Source organism: Bos indicus, chromosome 4 (genome assembly GCF_029378745.1).
Source record: "Bos indicus isolate NIAB-ARS_2022 breed Sahiwal x Tharparkar chromosome 4, NIAB-ARS_B.indTharparkar_mat_pri_1.0, whole genome shotgun sequence".
Classification (NCBI taxonomy): domain Eukaryota; kingdom Metazoa; phylum Chordata; class Mammalia; order Artiodactyla; family Bovidae; genus Bos; species Bos indicus.
The window spans coordinates 25,657,844-25,677,167 of NC_091763.1; the positions used below are offsets into that span (position 1 = coordinate 25,657,844).

General features: G+C 39.3%; 1 long non-coding RNA gene across 1 annotated transcript in view; it reads left to right on the top strand.

Moving 5' to 3' along the window:
- The first annotated feature begins 5,264 nt into the window (after positions 1–5,264).
- The window catches only part of LOC139182675 (uncharacterized), a 28,563-nt gene continuing 14,503 nt past the window's right edge, over positions 5,265–19,324 (top strand). Inside the window, exon 1 of the long non-coding RNA XR_011566191.1 lies at positions 5,265–13,013. This is a non-coding gene — a long non-coding RNA (uncharacterized lncRNA). The remainder of the gene's footprint in view (positions 13,014–19,324) is intronic.

A 19,324-nucleotide genomic window follows, 5' to 3' on the forward strand; every position in this document is an offset into this window, starting at 1 on the left:
CCTGACTGCTTGGGTGGAACAAGTGAGCAGAAGTGTGTTAGTTGCTCAGTCGTGTCCAGCTGTTTGTGACCACATGGACTATAGCCAGCCAGGCTCCTCTGTCCATGGAATTCTCCAGGCAAGAATACTGGAGTGGGTTGCCATTCCCTTTTCCAGGGGATCTTCCCAACCTAGGGATCAAACCCAGGTCTCCAGCATTGTAGGCAGATGCTTTACTGCCTGAGGCACCAGGGAATTGAGCAGAAGCATCCTGTAAATAGTCCTTTATCTGAATCAAAGATCGAATTATGTTTTTACTTAAACCTGCCAGTGGAGCCGTGTAGGTAGGCCCTTCAAGTCTGCCGTTTTAGGGGTGCTGTTGGTTTGTCTTGATCCTTAGACTCAAAGACATTTGCCCCAAGTTTACCCAGTTTGTTCATTCTCTCTGGAAAGCCCTAGGGGTAGCCTTATGACTCCCGAGAAGAGGGAATTATTACTGTATAACATTATTTCTGTCTAGCCCCTTCTTGTTTTGTTAATTCAAATCTTTGCCATTGATGAGTCTGAATTTCTTGGTATAGCAGAGGGAAAAGAATGTTAACTTTGCTTTCAACATTTTTAATAATGCAACTGTGTAGATGGTAAGTACCACTTTGGAACAGTGCCTTTTTTTGTTGCATGGAGTCTCACTGTCAGTTATCACTGACTGTGACTTTATGATAGTGGATATCCGGCTGGTTTGACGTTAAACTTTGATATGACTTTGGAAGTGTGGGTCTGTGCCAAAAAGTGGTGTAAATAAGATTTCAGGTGGGAATATTTACTTATTTAAGACAACAAGCTAATAAAAAACTTAATCAGTTTGACATAAAACTTACTATGCATACATGCCAAGTCACTACTATCGTGTCTGACTCTTTGCGACCCTGTGGACTGTAGCCCACCAGGCTCCTCTGTCCATGGGATTTTCCTGGCAGGAATATTGGAGTGGGTTGCCATACCCTCCTCCAGGGGATCTTCCCGGCCCAAGGATCAAACCCAGGTCTCTTATGTCTTCAGCACTGGCAGGAGGGTTCTTTACCACTAGCTTCTAAATGCTTCTTATGCAGTTTGTCTTATATATTTAAAACAGATCACTTTTATCCATTCACTGAAACTTATCCAGTTACTGTCTAAATATGAAAATAAACTGTATTTCTTTCATTGGGGTATTCATTGAGCATTTGGGGGAATTGAAGTTCTGTTAACCAGCTTAACAATCTATACCAGTCTAGATTCTAATGGTATTGATGGGCTTCTATGAGGCTTGGAGCATTTTGAAGGTAACAAAACAACATCGAATATTGTTTGTAGGGAATGGGTTGGAAGGCATGGGATTGTTTCTAAAAGGGGTTTTCCATATCCTTTTAGTTTATACAGTTCCTTCTAAAAACTCCTTAGCCTTCTATGAAGCTGTTCCTGGTATATAAGGATGGATTTCTGCTAATTAGGTACCTTCCTTCAGGATCCTAATTATAGTTCCAAATCAAAGCTTGAGGGAAAAGTCTCAAATTACATCCTACTCAATAATGAATTTAAATCTAGATCCTTAGGTGCAAAAGAATAATGATGTTCATTTTCAAAGAGAGTGTTTTTCCTATTTGTGAAGATAAGTTGAAGATGCTAAAATGTGGCCCTTTGAGTAGTCATTATTTATAGGAGGGTGAATGTTTATGAAATATCAGGGTCTGAAACTATCTCCCATTTTAGGGATGAGGTTACAGCAGCCAATTCATTTACATAAGCCAGGGAACATTGGATTAGTCTCTGGCTTTGTTCAAGCCCATCCATCCTGGGTCAGATAATCTAGAGATGAATGCTAAGATGATCTCCTGGAATCCCTTGCGAGCTGCAGAAATATTCTAAATGTAGTTTTTCTCTAAATTATCTCTAAATAATAATTCTCACTCTGGTAAAGTGGTAGGAAACATAGTCTTAATGATTTATTCTGGCTTTTTAGTTTAACACTTAAAAAAGCAGGTTTCAGATATAGATGCTTCTGAATAGGAAAGGAATTAAACCACCAGTAACTAGCTTTAGGTACCATAGAAAGACACTTAAACAGGGACGATACCAGTCCTTTTTGTTTCTTGATCCATTCTGCTGTGTCTATGTGCCTATGTATGTCTGTGTGTGTGAATTTAAAATTACTCATGTGCAATTAATAACTGGAATGAATTTTATTATAAATGGTGATATATAAACTTACTGGGAGAGGTTCCAACAAAGGGCTTTGTTTTTCTAAATAGTTAGAACTTCCTTATTTGTGGAAAGAATGTAGTTGAATACTCTTAATTTGCTTTTACATTTTTCTGCTAGGGCCAATACATTGAGTTGTTTTCACTTTCCAATTTAAGAATGAACATTTTCCCCTACCTTCTTCTGTGAGATTTCAGGTAAACAGCGAACTTCATATGAGAACTTGATGTACTGCTTAGATGAAAGTATCAATATTAGATTATCAGTTATAAAGTTCAGTCCTATAATTGGTTTTGTGCTGTGACACACATTTTAAAAAAATACCCAGGATTCTTTTTGTCTCAAGTAACAAACCTCAATAAAATGACTTTATCACACTATCTTAAAAGAAATATTTCCAAATTAAAAAAGTTTCAGTAGCTCAATAAACTACTTTATTTTCTGAGAGAAGTCTGGAAGGGCATGTTAGTCCAGACAGTGAGAAAAATGCAAATCTAACAATGTCCCTAAGGAAAGTCCAGGATACAGCCTACGAAGAATAAGCGGGAAAGTGGGCTTAGGGGAACTGTCACGTTAAAGCTTCCAGAACAGTTTCCTGTCAGTCTATTTTTTACTGGCTGTAGTAAGCTCCAGAAACATTGATGTAACATCTATGTTTATTTTTCTAGCTAATTAACACAGCCAGCTTCAGATTTGTATTTTGTCATTTGTTTGTCCCTATTGATTTCTGGAACTACCTTTGGAACATTTATAATTTTTTGTTCAAAATTTGTGTTTTGGCCCATTAAGACATCTCCCTGAAGATTTCTACTTTCTTCCTGTTTGAAGTTAGTTTATTTTTTCCTCTTGGTTCATACTCTTTGCAGAAATACTTAAAATCAACTTAGGCCTTGTGTGATGGGGCTCCTGTTAAAGCACATTGCTCTGCAGAGCCGTTGGGTCTGTGGCTGGCTGGGAACCTTAAATGCCCTCTTCTTCGGATTTTTTTTTTTTTAGTCTATTTCAAGTAAAAAGCTTACTGTGATACTTGGGATTTCCTCCTGTTTCCAGTTCTGGCCAGAAATGTCTGTCTGGTTCTTTTAACTTAATGTCCTCAAGAAGTTAATTTTATAAGCAAGTCAAAAGCATTGTGTGGTAGTAGAAAACGCATACAGTGAGAAATCAGAAAAAATAGGCCAAATTTTTTTAGTCTCTCTCTGAGCCTCAACTTTTTTACCTGTAAAAGGGGGGCAATTATACCAACTTCATAACGTTGCAAAGTTCAGATATGAAGTAAATAATCTGGTACTTTGCATCAGTTCAGTTCAATCACTCAGTGGTGTCTGACTCTTTGAGACCCCATGGACTGTAGCACGCCAGGCTTCCCTGTCCATCACCAACTCCCAGAGCTTGCTCAAACTCATGTCCATCGAGTTGGTGACGCCATCCAACTATCTCATCTTCTGTCATCCCCTTCTCCTCCTGCTCTCAATCTTTCCCAGCATCAGGGTCTTTTCAAATGAGTCAGCTCTTTGCATCAGGTGGCCAAAGGATTGGAGTTTCAGCTTCAGCATCAGTCCTTCCAATGAATATTCAGGACTGATTTCCTTTAGGATTGACTGGTTTGATCTCCTTGCAGTTCAAGGGACTGTCAAGACTCTGAACAGCACTATAGTTCAAAACATCAATTCTTCAGCACTCAGCTTTCTTTATAGTCCAACTCTTACATCCATACATGACTCTGGAAAAACCATAGCTTTGACTAGACGGACCTTTGTTGACAAAGTAATGTCTCTGCTTTTTAATATGCTGTCTAGATTGGTCATAGCTTTTCTTCCAAGAAGCAAGCATCTGTATAATAAAGGGTCAATTAATTTTAAATCATAAGAATTCTACAATTTAATGTTAAAAATTAACAGAATTTTTATGAACTGAGCTGTTTTTGTTTACTCTTTTTCCCAGGCATATGCTGACTACTGAATTTCTGCTCTCACCTAGTTTATGATGAATCCTGAGTATCTATATATCTAACAATAACTTTATGTTTTTTCATTATCTCTGCTCTGCTCAGTTTAAGAAGAAACTTTTGGAAAATTTTTTTGTTATAGTCTGCTCTCTTTCAAAGTATATGAGCCTAATAAACTTTTGACAGTTTTCAGTGAGTTTCTATATTTAGGCAGTAGTTATTTGGCACTTCAAAATTAAGTGTCTTTCCAAATTGTTTTGCTGCAAAGCTATGCCATAAGAGGTTTTCATCCTTCAGGTTGTCTTGAAAATTTCTCTCTCTTACTTTCTCTCACTCTCTCTGAAGGACTGTTTCCAGATACTTTGCAACAAAATCTCCCATTCCACATACTCTTCTTTCAATGTAACTCTGACACTCCTCCCATTAAATCATTGGTTCTGTTACTTTGTCAATTTGGTGATACTGTGTGATGTTATGTGGCTTCTAAAGCTAGGTCAGAAAAGCAATACAACTTCTGCCTGTCTCTGAATATGCTTGCCTTTGGAACCCAGCCACCATGGTGTAGGATGCCCTAACCTTTCCAGACCATGAGAGAAATACACACACACATTTTCTGGTTGACCACCAGCTCAGAGCCCAGCATCAACTTCCAGATGAAGACACCTTAAGATGATTATCACAGCCCTTAGGTGTGTGCTAAGTTACTTCAGTTGTCTCTGACTCTTTGCAACCCTGTGAACTGTAGCATGCCAGGCTCCTCTGTCCATGGGATTCTCCAGGCAAGAATACTGGAGAGGGTTGCCATGCGCTATAGTTGTTGGCTACCTTCAAGTCTTCTCAACATTATGGATCTGTGCTCTGTATGAAGTCCTGACCCATAGAATCAGTACACATAATAAAACAGTACTTTTAAGATATTAAATTTTGAGGTGATTTATAAATTAGCAGTAGCAGTTAGAACACTTTCCTTTCCTACTCCCCTTCCCATGGGCATGTCGATAGAACTTAATTCTGTATTACTTACATGTTTGAGTAGATGTGAAATGATAATTTATTCAGTGCTTGCACTGTGCTGGGCACCATTGGGTCCAAGCACTTTACACCTCGTGTGTGTGTGTGTGTGTGTGAGCATTCTTCCTGATTACGTTTTATTTATGTTTAATTGGAGGATAACTGCTTTACAATGTTGTGTTGGTTTCTGCTGTACAACATGAAACAGCCATAATACTCATCTTACTTAGATACTCTAGGAGAATACTGTAACAATGCCAATGATACTATAAGAGAACCACTGTTATTATTATCTGAATTTATAAAGGAGAAAAATCCAGAGGTTATATAATTTGTCCAAGGTCAAACATCTATTAATTGTTGGCTCCAAACCTCTCATTTTACATTTAAAATTACAGAGGCAAGTGAAAGTAGTAATCATAATTCTAGGTCAGAGAGAGCTTGGCTTACTTCATAGGTACATAGATTGAAAATAATAGGTTGCAAACACACGAAAAACATTTTATTCATTTAAGACTACTTCCTTTTGAACTTTAAAGAAAATATAAGAAGTTACGTATTCTTTTAGTAACTTAACTAGTTGCTGGGATTCAGGGAACTCTGAATTAGTAAATCTAACCCTAAAAACCAAGATTTATTATTACCTTATGTCTTTTACAAACACATTTCCTCTAAGATGCACATTTTTTCAGCATTTTAACAGCTTAAAAATGATAATGCTTTTACAATGGATCATGTATCATAGTTAAATTGGCAACACTTTAAATCATTTTTAGTGTTTTATATAAAATAATGATCTTACAACAGATTGTTTTATTTTAGTAAATTGTATGTATTTTACATTTTCAACCTATGAGATGATAGAATCTGGCAAACATTATTGTTGTAACAAGGGCATACACACACAGGAAATGACAAATAACCCAAGAATCCTTCTAAATGATTGATGCAGTGTTAAACTGAAAAGTCAAGGATTGTCAAAAATCTAACAGGCTCTGAAATGAGGCCAGCATTAGCCTTTTAATACTTGTCTTGGAAATACATGTATTTTTACCCAGAGAACTGTCATCACAGATAGACACTTGGTAATCAGTATTTAATTGGGTCTCTGCTGGAATAAGGTTTCATAACCAAAATTCAGCCCTTACGTGCGTGCTAAGTTGCACGCACGACTGGTTTTGATTTTCACAACCAGAATCCAGAGAAATTTCCTAGGGTACCTGCTGGTGTTGCCAAATATTTTCCTCTTCTGCAAATAAAGGCATCATTTGCATTCAAGAGCTCCAGTACCTCACTTCATCCTGACATTTCTCTTATCAAATTTATGTTTTATAAATCAGTTATCATACAGTTATCTTTTCTAATTTATCACAGTATGTTTGCAAGCTTTTATGTCAATTTGTATTTTTGAACTCATTGTAGTAGTAACTGGGCTAAATATTTCTTTTTTTTTGGTAACTGGGCTAAATATTGCTGGTTATTGTCACAGTATCTAATTTTCAAAGATCAGACGTGTTCCTAAAGCCTTAGTGATTTTATACACTCCAACAAACCAGTCTAAGAGCTTCATATTCATTGGAGGAATGATCATAGTGCAGTAGGAGCTGGGATTCTTGGAGAAGGTGCTTTCAAAGGAAGACAATGCACTGACCAGGTTGGCAGAACAGCTGCGTGTATTCAGGACTGGTGCGCCTGCTGTGGCCATTGCAGATATGATCCCTGACTCAGGAACTCCAGATATGCTAGTTTCTTGATTGGGGCTATTTCTCAAATAATAGGATTTCTTGACTGCTGAGGAAGCAAGGTTTCCAGATTGGTTTCTTTGATACTCCTCTGAGAGTTTCCTTTTGATTCAAAGGGAAAAGTAACAAGTATCTATTTTTAAATTAAATGAAACCTCTATTTTAATTCATAACATACAAATTGTAATAATTAAAGGTAAAATGAATTTTTAGGCCATTATGCTGCTTGTGATGAAATCCCTCAGAGATGTAGTGAAATCTAAGGCTCAATAGTTAGAATGGGGGTGTGTACAACTGCCATGGTTTTAAACAGCCCAGAGCAGAAGAGGCAGTAGGTAGTGCTCTGGGTTAAGATCAGAGGGATTAAAAGGAACCAATTGAAAAGCTGAGTGAGAAGCCTGTTTCAGGCAGGAGATATGAGTTAAAATAATCTGAAATGAGAAAGAGATTCTTGGCATGAGAGAGTAATATAAGTGCCAGTTTGTGTGGACACAGCAAACAAAAGGAAGACTGGTACAAGACTGCTGGAGAGCAGGCTGGGAGAGCAGAAATGGATCAGTAGCACCTTATAGGCCATGAATCATGGACATTGTTGCTTGCCTACTTTCCTTTTCTCCTTGTTGTGGACTAAATGTTTGCATCTCTCCAAAAATGCATGTGTTGAAATCTTAACTCCCAAATGTGATAGTATTAGAATGTGGAGATTGGTGGCGCTAGTGGTAAAGAACCCACCTGTCAATGCAGGAGACATAAGAGAACACAGGTTTTATCCCTGGGTCAGGAAGATCCCCAGGAGGAGGGCATGGCAACCTACTCCAATATTCTTGCCTGGGGAATCCCATGGAAAGATGAGTATGGTAGACTATGGTCCATGGGGTCACAAAGGGTCAGACACAACTGAAGTGACTTAACATGCATGCATGCCTCTGGGAGGTAATTAGGTCATGAGGGTGGAATCCTCATGAGTAGGTTAGTGCACTTATAAGAAGAGACCAAGAGAGTTCTTTGTCTGTCTGTCTCTCATATGTGAAAATACAAGGAGAAGACAGCTCTCTGTAGAGTGTGTGTGCATGCTTAATCGCTTCAGTTGTGTCTGACTCTTTCCAATCCTATGGACTGTAGCCTGCCAGGCTCCTCTGTCCATGGGGTTTTCACTGCAAGAATACTGGAGTGGGTTGCCATGCTCTCTTCCAGGGGATCTTCCTGATCCAGGGATCAAACCTGGGTCTCCTGCATTGTAGGAAGATTCTTCACCACTGAACCACTGGGGAAGCCCAGAGCAGGACAAGCGCCTTCACCAAAAACCCAACCATGCCTATACTCTGATCTCACATTTCTAGCCTCCAGAACGGTGAGAAATAAATGATTATTGTCACTGAGACTATGATATTCTGTTACAGCAACCCAAACTAAGACATCCTTTTTTTCTGAATGTGTGAATCTTTACACATCTTCATGCATTGCCCTTATTCTTCAGTGAGAAGCTGACCTCATCTCCAGCTCCATGAATGGGTCCTTGTTGGCTCAGGCCAATCAGCATTTCCCAGTCCTCTGTCTGTAGTCATTTTTGTCGGGAGTGTGTCTGTGACCCAAGACATCCAGTTAGGGGAGATCATGGACACTTGTTCCCTCCTTTTGGACATGAACAAAAATTTTCTTATCCTGATTGTGTCTGACAGACATTTTATGAGCCATTATTGTGAGAGATTCAACACCATAGATGGCAGAAGAAAGCAGAAAGAGGAACTTTGATGACATTTTTGAGATGCCCTATTTCTGGATCTTCCTGGTGTGAGTCAGTAAATTCCCTTTATCATTTACGTCAATTTCAAGTGGGTTTTCTTATCTTAACATGCAGAGACATAGCCCATTGGGAAACCATTAAGTCGGTTTATGCCAGGGAGTGGTTTGCCCTTGCTCCATTTTTTTAAAAAGGTTATTCTAGGTTAAGAAAGCAGATTTATTGACTTACAAAAAAAAAAAAAAAAAACTGGATCAAGAAGAATCATTCAGAAGCGACTGCAGTTGTCTATGTGAAAGGTTTATAATGAATAAACCAGAGGGTGACACTGGAGACAGAAGAAAGATCATACGCAAAGAAATATATTTCGGCAGTACAGTCAATAGGACTTGTTGAAGGGTTAGTTGAGGGGAATGAGGAATAGGAATAGTCATGGGTGAGTCTTCCAAAGTCATGGGAAGTTTTTGGTTTGAACCATTAAGATGGTGCTATTTACTAATAAGGAGTCTGGTGGAGAAATCAGGTCAGGATAAAATGTGTGTCATCAGTTTATCTGTGGGTTTTAAATAAATAGAATTAGATGAGATCACTTATGGGGAGATTATACATAAAAAGTAAAGAAGGTCCTTGGATGGAGCCCTTGTGCTTGCCAAGTAGGAGGTTGATCAGAGATTTAGGGAGTACATTAGAAAAAGTTGACTAGAAAGGCAGGTAGAAAATCTGCAGTATGGAGTTACCAGTCAATTCTAAAGGAAGTCAACTCTGAATACTCATTGGAAGGACTGATGCTGAAGCTCTGACACTCTGGTCACCTGATGCAAAAAGCAGACTCATTGGAAAAGACCCTGATGTGGGGAAAGACTGAGGGTGGGAGGAGAAGGGGATCACAGAGGATGAGATAGCTGGATGGCATAGAACTCAATGGACATGAGTTTGAGCAAGTTAGTGAAGGAGATAGTGAAGGATGGGGAAGCCTACAATGCTGCAGTCTACGGGGTCGAAAAGAGTCAGACACGACTAAGTGACTGAGCAACAACAATAGAGGGTTGACGTAACAAAAGTAGGGAAGTATTTCAAGAGAGGCTTCAGGCCTGTGGAAGCCTCCTGAGAGTTGAGCAATAGGGAGAGAAGGAACTATTTGTTTGGGTATGATGAAAATCGGAGATACTAGAAGGCTCTCAATAGTCAAAGATTAATTTTATTATTTATTTAAGACAGTTTTAAAAATCTATGTTTTGAAGATATTTCATGTATTATGAGTCATAATTAACCAGAGTATTTGATCAAAATAATTATTCTAACTCAGAAAACTCTCAGGCTGTATAGGTTCCATCCAACAAAAATAATTTAAAATTATTCCTATTTTTTACTTATACTTCTTAAAGAACATTAATGGATATTTATGTCATGACACTTCTTTTAAGTCATTTTTGTCTTCCTCTAATTATTTTAAATTTATAAGAGAGAGAGAGAAAAAAAAAAGGGAGAGAAAAATAGTCCTTCCTTGATATTTTCACTAAATATCCCCCAGATACTCGTCTGTGGTCCTACTCCAAGCCATATCAGGACACTCTTGCATAATTGGAAAACTCAATTACTGTATTTCTCTGAACCTTTCTTCTGGAAGTAAATGCAAGAAGTTCTTTGGAAATTTTATCTTACTCTGATTGCTTTTTCCTTGTGGAGAAAAATCAGATGAATCAAATTATCTTCCTTCTTAAATCAAATTTTCCAGTCATGCTATATGAAAAAGTTTATGAGTCAAACTATTTTGCTTTTTGGGGGAGTATTCTTTTAAATAAGTTTTCCCACTGTGACTCATTTTCAAAAGTCAAAACACCACATTTAGAGGACATAAAACATTTACTGCATTTATGAAATTAATTTTCATTCCAGTGGCCAACTCCGGCTTTCCTTGGGTTGCTGCTTTGGAGAAGGTGATGTGTTCTCCATAATGCCATCATCCATTGAAATCCATCTGTCTCCTTGTCCCTGCAGTGAGGCAGCTCTTTCAGGTTCAGCAGGGAAGCCAAATTAAATACTAACCTCCATCTTCTCAGTAAGTATAGAAAAAACAAAAGTGAAAAAAAAAAAAAAACAGGCCTATAGGGAAGAGACAGGTACGTATACTCCTGCTCTAGAGGTGTAATGTGAAACTAATATTCTGTTAAACCTGTTGAACATTTACTCAGATTTCTTCACCAGTGCAGTTCACATTTAAGATAAAAAATGACCCTATCATACTGTGGAAGGAACAACATAAATTACTAGAGAAAGACAACTAGATAGGCCACACTTTCTGATTCAAGTTGGGAACCTGATTAGTACCCTTTTATTAATTAGTATGTACTTACATATCAAAGAACTCTCCAAATGGGAAAAATCTAGTCAGTCCCCAATAGACCTCACTACATGGCTCCCTTCCACTCCTTTATTGACTGGGTCAGGTTTAAGCAGAAGGAAAAAGAAAGCCAGGGCTTGTGACTCGTTCCCCTGCCCTCTTGCTGTCGTTTTGTAGCTCAGTTGTGTCTGACTCTGCAACCCTGGACTGTAGCCCACCAGGCTCTTCTGTCCATGGAATCTCCCAGGCAAGAATACTGGAGTGGGTTGCCAGTTCCTTCTCCAGGGGATCTTCCTGACCCAGGGATCGAACCTGCTTCTACACTGGCAGGCGGGTTCTTTACCGCTTGAGCCATCAGGGAAGCCCTCCCCCACCTCCTACAGTAGTTTAAATGCTGAGGTGTCCTAAAACTTCGGATATACTTTGGAAACTAAACTGAGGAATTTTTTCTTATTCATTCTGGTCCAGTGCAAATATTTGTCTATTGAGAAATATATAATACATTAGACTCATAAACCCACCATCTGCCTAAAGTAAGCCAACACCCACCTGTAAGGAGACGGATGCAGGCTGGCATCCTGTTCCTCCAGCTCCTAAGTGGAGGCCGCTGACGCTGTGGAGCCCCGGTTTGTTTGCGCTGCCCCATGCTAGGATTGCCTGATCCAGTTACAAAGGGTGTGTACTGTTTGTTGCAACCCATAAAGATTGCTTTCAGGTTCTATTAGAGAAATGTTTTTACAGGAGTGGGGTCAAACGGAGGCTAAAAAAGACCCTCGGCTTTGGGTATGTGAGTGCATTTGTGAATTCTTCAGGAGATCATTCATGTGCAAGGGATAAAATCAACAAATACATCACCTCTTGTTCTGAGTAGCAACAGGTGTGATGGCCCACATTAGCTGAGAGAAAGAAATCATCCTTGGTGGAGAGGATGACAGCAAAAAAGGACCCTCTACTCACAGTGGTTTATCTTTTGAAATGAGCAGAAGTCCTCATTTTAACTACAGACATTTGGCTGACACTTGACCTTAAGAGTTCTTCCTGAAAAGCTTGCTCTTGCTACTTAACAATAAGCTTACAGAATCTAGAAAATGAATTTGTAGTGGAGTGGTTTTTCCTTGAAGCAGCTGTCATTGCTTTGTTTTTACTCTTATTTTAACGTTTTTGCATACCCTTTTTAATTGACACAGAATTGATTTAGAATATCACGTTAATTTCAGATGTACAGCACATTGCCATTGCTTTCTTAAAGAAAAGCTACCCACCTGCCCACGCCCCAGAAAACAAAAGTTTCAGGATGATCACACTGCATAGTATTCCCCTGAAGGGCTTACCTCTGAGGTTGTCCTCCTTTGGAAAAGACTCTAATACAAAATGGATACAGAAAGATGACTGATTTTTGTATTTTAGAGGTTGAAGGTTTTGAAACAAACCAACAGCCGTGTAATTTTTATGAAGGTTTTAGAGTGGTATTAGCAGGTCTGACCTAAGAAACATGATTGGCTAAGACTCCTCTGTGATATATACAAGTTATTTGCCAAATCTAGGTATGAAATCAACTCTAGCTACATATATCGGCTCTTTTGGGCTGTGTTGCTTTAATCAGCATTTTTTTCTTAGGATACGAGAAAGTTATATGATGGATGTGAACGCAGTTCTTAAGTTCCTCTTAGGGCTAATGAAGTCAGAAGAGAGAGCTTCAATACAGTTTCTAGGTTTCAGGTAGACAGGTGTTCTTAAGTCGTTGAAACCCCTTTATTGTTAGTACCTGGAAGCACTAATGCTTCAACAGCCTCTGTTCCAGGGTTAACGGTGGAAACGACAGGTGGGAATACTAACCACAAACGTCTTGGGGGCGGGGGGTGGGGCGGGGCGGGGAGAAAACGCTGGTGACGTCAGAACTGACGGAGAGCTGGTCCCGCAAGCTGCGCTCTCGGTGGTAGTCGTGCCTGGAAGGATGTCTTTAAGGATGAAGAATTCTGCCAAAAGGAAGCTGCTTTCTTGGAAAGTTTCCTGTGGGTACGGTGCAGTAGTGTGATAAAGTAGGAATAGCTTGTCATTTATATCCGCCATTGTTCACGGGGTGGTGTGTTTGGGACCGGAAATCACACCGTCCTGTCCATTTCTCTTGGTTCCCTTAGATGCCCACGTTGGGAATGAATTGCAGAATCACCGAGAGCTGGTGGAAGCGAGTTCTTTGGTTTGTTGGGGGTGAAATCTCCAAGCCGAGAATAGCGGGACTGTTTCTATAAAATGTTAATTGGAATCAATGTGCACTGCCCTTCTTTTATAAAGAATACACACTACATGTTTTCCGTTATTGCACACTGTCAGTTTTGATTAAATCCTGTTTTTCACAACATACAGCTCTAAAGCAGAATAATATGGTGGTTAAGTGTGTTGACCCTGGGGCCAAACTTGCTGGGTTTGAGCACTGGCTCTGCTAATTAGCTTTGTGACCTTTCTTTTCTTCTTTTTTTCCCATCAAGTTATTGAACATCTTCAGGCCCCAGCTAATCATAAGTAAAGTGAGGGGCACGGTATTGCACATTTGTGGTGAGGTATTAATGAGTAAGATCTCAGCTCAGTGCCCGGAACTAGAGAGTTTAGTATGTTTGCTTTATCAGCTCCATCTCGGTGTGACTTTTGCTTCTGCATTAAAACCGCAGCGTTAGTTTTCATATTTCATAAACCTGACTTGACCAATTATGTAAAGGTCTTTGTGTACTAAAGTAACATTTTGCTGGGCAGAAATTTGTTTGGAGGTTAGGTGCTGCTGCTGCTAAGTCGCTTCAGTCGTGTCCGACCCTGTGTGACCCCATAGACAGCAGCCCACCAGGCTCCCCCGTCCCTGGGATTCTCCAGGCAAGAACACTGGAGTGGGTTGCCATTTCCTTCTCCAATGCATGACAGTGAAAAGTCAAAGTGAAGTCGCTAAGTCATGTCCGACCCTTTTCGACCCCATGGACTGCAGCCCACCAGGCTCCTCTGTCCGTGGGATATTCCAGGCAAGAGTACTGGAATGGGGTGCCATTGCCTTCTCTGGGAGGTTAGGTGAGTAACAGGCAAATTTACAGGGAGAAATGATTTTTCAGTTGTAGAAGCTTTGGTGTTTCCTTACCCCCAGACTGGGGGTGGGGGAGGGGACAGCACGCGGATTGGTTTGCTAGGGTTGTCCTGACAACCTTGACCACACACAGGCTAACTTAAAACAACAGAAACTTATCCTCTCACAGATGAAACTAGAGTCCCAGATCAAGGTATTGGCAAGACTGGTTCTTTCTGATTGCTGTGAAGGGTGATCTGTTCACTCTCATCTGGCTTCTAGCAGTTTGATGTAACTTGCAGCATTCCTTGGCTTCGGTAGCATCACCGGGATCTCTGCCTTCCTCTTCACATGATATTCTGTCTCTGTGCATGACTCTGTGTTCAAAGTCCCCTTTTTTGTCAGAATGTCAGCCATACTGGTTTAGGGGCCCACGCTCCTCCAGTCTTACCTCATCTTGGTCAATAATACCTTCAGTGACTCTGTTTTCAAATAAGGTCACATTTGGAAACTGGGGGATTTAAGACTGCAACCCCTGAATATTGGGGGAACCCAGTACAACCTGTAACAGTATCTTGTCCTTGAAAACACTGTAAGGTACTTCAAGAAGTTGCAGGAGTCAGTCACTACTCAGCAAAAATCCAATTGCCTGATTTCAAAGCTGTGGGCAGTGGATTCATTTCATCTTTTAAGAACAAATGCTCATAAACTGATGTTCATAAAGTTCAGCACTGTAACCACAGGGGAATTACACATTTAATGGCATCGTACTCTAGGTGACTGCCACCGTCTTGCCTCCCCCTGAAGCAGTCACGATGTATTTTATGGGGGTGTGTGCATGCAGGGATGTGAGAGAGGCTGCCTTTCAGCAGCCAAGTGCTTTTAGTTTTGTGAAAAAATAAACGTTGCATTAGAAACAATGTTTAAAACCTAGGTGGGCAGAGGGGAGGTTATCTTTTGTTACACAGTAAGGATGTTTGTGAATGCACAGATTTCCTGTTATGAGACTTTCAGTGCAGTAGTGTTCAAGGAGTGCTACTGTAGATTCTCAAGCACATCTGTCTGTCTTTATAGTATGTGATCCTCTATGTTAAAGATCTTCACGACCCAGAAAATCACAATGGTGTGATCACTGACCTAGAGCCAGATATCCTGGAATGTGAAGTTAAGTGGGCCTTAGAAAGCATCACTATGACCAAAGAACAAAGCTAGTGGAGGTGATGGAATTCCAGTTGAGCTATTCCAAATCCTGAAAGATGATGCTGTGAAAATGCTGCAGTCAATATGCCAGCAAATTTGGAAAACTCAGAAGTGGCCACAGGACTGGAAAAGGTCAGTTTTCATTCCAATCCCAAAGAAAGGCAATGCCAAAGAATGCTCAAACTACTGCTCAATTCCACTCATCTCACACGCTAGTAAAGTCATGCTCAAAATTCTCCAAGCCAGGCTTCAGCAATATGTGAACTGTGAACTTCCTGATGTTCAAGTTGGTTTTAGAAAAGGCAGAGGAACCAGAGATCAACTTGCCAACATCCGCTGGATCATGGAAAAAGCAAGAAAGTTCCAGAAAAACATCTATTTCTGCTTTATTGACTATGCCAAAGCCTTTGTGTGGATCACAGTAAACTGGAAAATTCTGAAAGAGATGGGAATACCAGACCACTTGACCTGCCTCTTGAGAAATCTGTATGCAGGTCAGGAAGCAACAGTTAGAACTGGACATGGAACAACAGACTGGTTCCAAATAGGAAAAGGAGTTCGTCAAGGCTGTATGTTGTCACCCTGTTTATTTAACTTATATGCAGAGTACATCATGAGAAACGCTGGACTGGAAGAAACACAAACTGGAATCAAGATTGCTAGGAGAAATATCAATAACCTCAGATATGCAGATGACACCACCCTTATGGCAGAAAGTGAAGAGGAACTAAAAAGCGTCTTGATGAAAGTGAAAGTGGAGAGTGAAAAAGTTGGCTTAAAGCTCAACATTCAGAAAACGAAGATCATGGCATCTGGTCCCATCACTTCATGGCAAATAGATGGGGAAACAGTGGAAACAGTGTCAGACTTTATTTTTTTGGGCTCCAAAATCACTGCAGATGGTAATTGCAGCCATGAAATTAAAAGACGCTTACTCCTTGGAAGGAAAGTTATGACCAACCTAGATAGCATATTCAAAAGCAGAGACATTACTTTGCCAACAAAGGTTCGTCTAGTCAAGGCTATGGTTTTTCCTGTGGTCATGTATGGATGTGAGAGATGGACTGTGAAGAAGGCTGAGTGCCGAAGAATTGATGCTTTTGAACTGTGGTGTTGGAGAAGACTCTTGAGAGTCCCTTGGACTGCAAGGAGATCCAACCAGTCCATTCTGAAGGAGATCAGCCCTGGGATTTCGTTGGAAGGAATGATGCTAAAGCTGAAACTCCAATACTTTGGCCACCTCATGCAAAGAGTTGACTCATTGGAAAAGACTCTGATGCTGGAAGGGATTGGGGGCAAGAGGAAAAGGGGCCGATAGAGGATGAGATGGCTGGATGGCATCACTGACTCAATGGACGTGAGTCTGAGTGAGCTCTGGGAGTTGGTGATGGACAGGGAGGCCTGGCGTGCTGCGATTCATGGGGTCGCAAAGAGTCAGACACGACTGAGCGACTGATCTGATCTGATCTGATCTGATGTTAAAGTTTGTCTGAAGCTTGGCACAGAATCTTAACCTAATCTAAAATTCTGAAGGACTTTACTAAGGAAACCTTGGGCACTTCTGTATTTTAAAGTTAAACCAATGACCAGAATTTCTTTAGCCCCTATAATGTGCTTTATTTTTTAATCATGTCGATTTCTGTAATGGTGGGATATATTCTTGTTCAGAGATTCATGGATGCTGCATCTTGTGTGAAGCCCCACTTGGAGTCAGGGCCATCCTCATGATGGATCATACCATTAGATTAGGAACTCTCAGGAACAGAATTGCCTTATTTTTATCTATTTTATCTTTGGATCCATAATATCAAACACAGTGTATGGCACAGAGTAGAAGCTTAATTGGGACAGATTAAGTGCTATACAATAATTGAAGTTACTTTCTGGAACTTAGAAATTGATTGACTTGAAATATAAAAGAAATGTTGCAAAAAAAGAGGAATGTTGCTGTTTTCAGCAAAAAATGAGAAGGGGCAGCTTGTACAGTAACTCTAGACAGGGGTTGCCAGTGTTAGGAAATGAAAGTACAGGTCACCCAGTTAAATGTGAATTTCACATAAACGACAAATATGCTTTTAGTATAACTGTCCTACATGTTGAGTAGGATATACTTTTATTTTTTAAAAAAGGTTGCTAATCCCTCATTTAAATTCAACTAGATGTTCTTTACTGACAATCCTAATCTCTTTTTGAATATGTAACTTTTAAAAACTCTTATATTTCTTTGAAATGTAAATGAAAGTTCGCCAGACTCCTCTATGAAAATGCCTGTACACAAGGAATTGTGCATATTGTTTCAGATAGTTAGCATAAGTAGTATAATTCTTAACATTGGGTGTATTAAAGATGGAATATATATATACCTTTTTAGAGGTTACAAGGCTAAAAGTTATGGAAGTAAAGTTACATGTACACATGTGTTCTCTGCTTAGTCCTGCATTTCAAATCTGGGGCAACCACGAATGATGGAGTCTAAAACACTGAGTTTATAAAATGAAGAAATCAGAAATATCAGCTAGGATATAGAATTTTAATTGTTAGAGAAGGAGACTAAATTGGTTGCAAGATTACATTGATTATACACATTATTTGAAAACAAGTTACATTATATGTATAGTAAATGTTCTTGTATGTGTAATTATATGCATACTTATATAATTTAAATATATATGAAAACATATAAAGGCACGTATATTTTCATGGTAAAGAATAATCAGTTTATCATTTAGTAACATTTTTACACTACTTGAAGAAAAACAAGTGAATATTCTACTTTATTAGTTCTTAAGACTGCAACTATCAACTGATTCCTTCTTAGTTCACTGCAAATAACCACTGACATTTTCTGCCTCTGTACTATTTATGCAACAATGAAATCGTTATATTATTCTTCATATATTAAATTATTATAGAGAATACACATATACTTTGGTTTCTTAGAATGCATTAAAAAAACAACTCCAGACTTTGATCCAAAATAAAAATAGGATATTTAATATTCTTTTGCAAAGAGGATACATGGATATCTAATATTGATGGTTATGTAAAAAGCAGAGACATTACTTTGCCAATTAAGGTCTGTCTAGTCAAAGCTATGGTTTTCCAGTAGTCATGTATGGATGTGAGAGTTGTACTATAAAGAAAGCTGAGCACTGCAGAACTGATGCCTTTGAACTGTGGTGTTGGAGAAGACTCTTGAGAGTCTTTTGGATTGCAAGGAGATCCAACCAATCCATCCTAAAGGAGATCAGTCCTCTATATTCATTGGAAGGTCTGATGCTGAAGCTGAAACTCCAATACTTTGGCCACCTGATTCGAAGAACTGACTCACTGGAAAAGACCCTTATGCTGGGAAAGATTGAAGGCAGAAGGAGAAGGGGACAACAGAGGATGAGATGGTTGGATGGCATCACTGACTCGATGGGTATGAGTTTGAGCAAGCTCTGGGAGTTGGTGATGGACAGGGAAGCCTGGTATGCTACAGTCCATGGCAAAGAGTTGGACACGACTGAGCAACTGACTGAAGAGTAACCTATTTATATCTAAATAGATAAGTTGCTAAAAGTCTGCTTAAAATGAACTGAATAATGATCAAGTAATATCTGAAAGAAACTTTTCTTTCTCTGACTCATGAAATATTGGAATTAGTTAGATATCAATATCATAAATATATATCTATCTCATAAGATAGTGTACCTTTGTATATAAAATAATTCAAGTTATTTAAATGCAGCAAAATCCTGTGGATTAGGATAATTTTTGCCCATCTCAAACATTCTCACCTTTCTGAATATTAATCTCAGCTGCTTAAGAGATTTTCATCAGTAATTAGAATTACTCCAACTGATGATGGAAATTTTGTTCATAAAAAATTAGGATTTAGGGGGACTGTTATTTGAAGGAATAGAAGACATGGATATGATCCTCCAGGAGCTTCCTGTGAAGAATTAAGTTGGTGGTTGAATGTTTGATAATCTCAGAGTGTATAGATTCCTCTTCAGCTAGTTAGCTGGAGGAATTCTTTAATATTCTGGAGACAGTTTTGTTCTTCTTAAAATTATTGTGTTAAATATCCACCTAATAA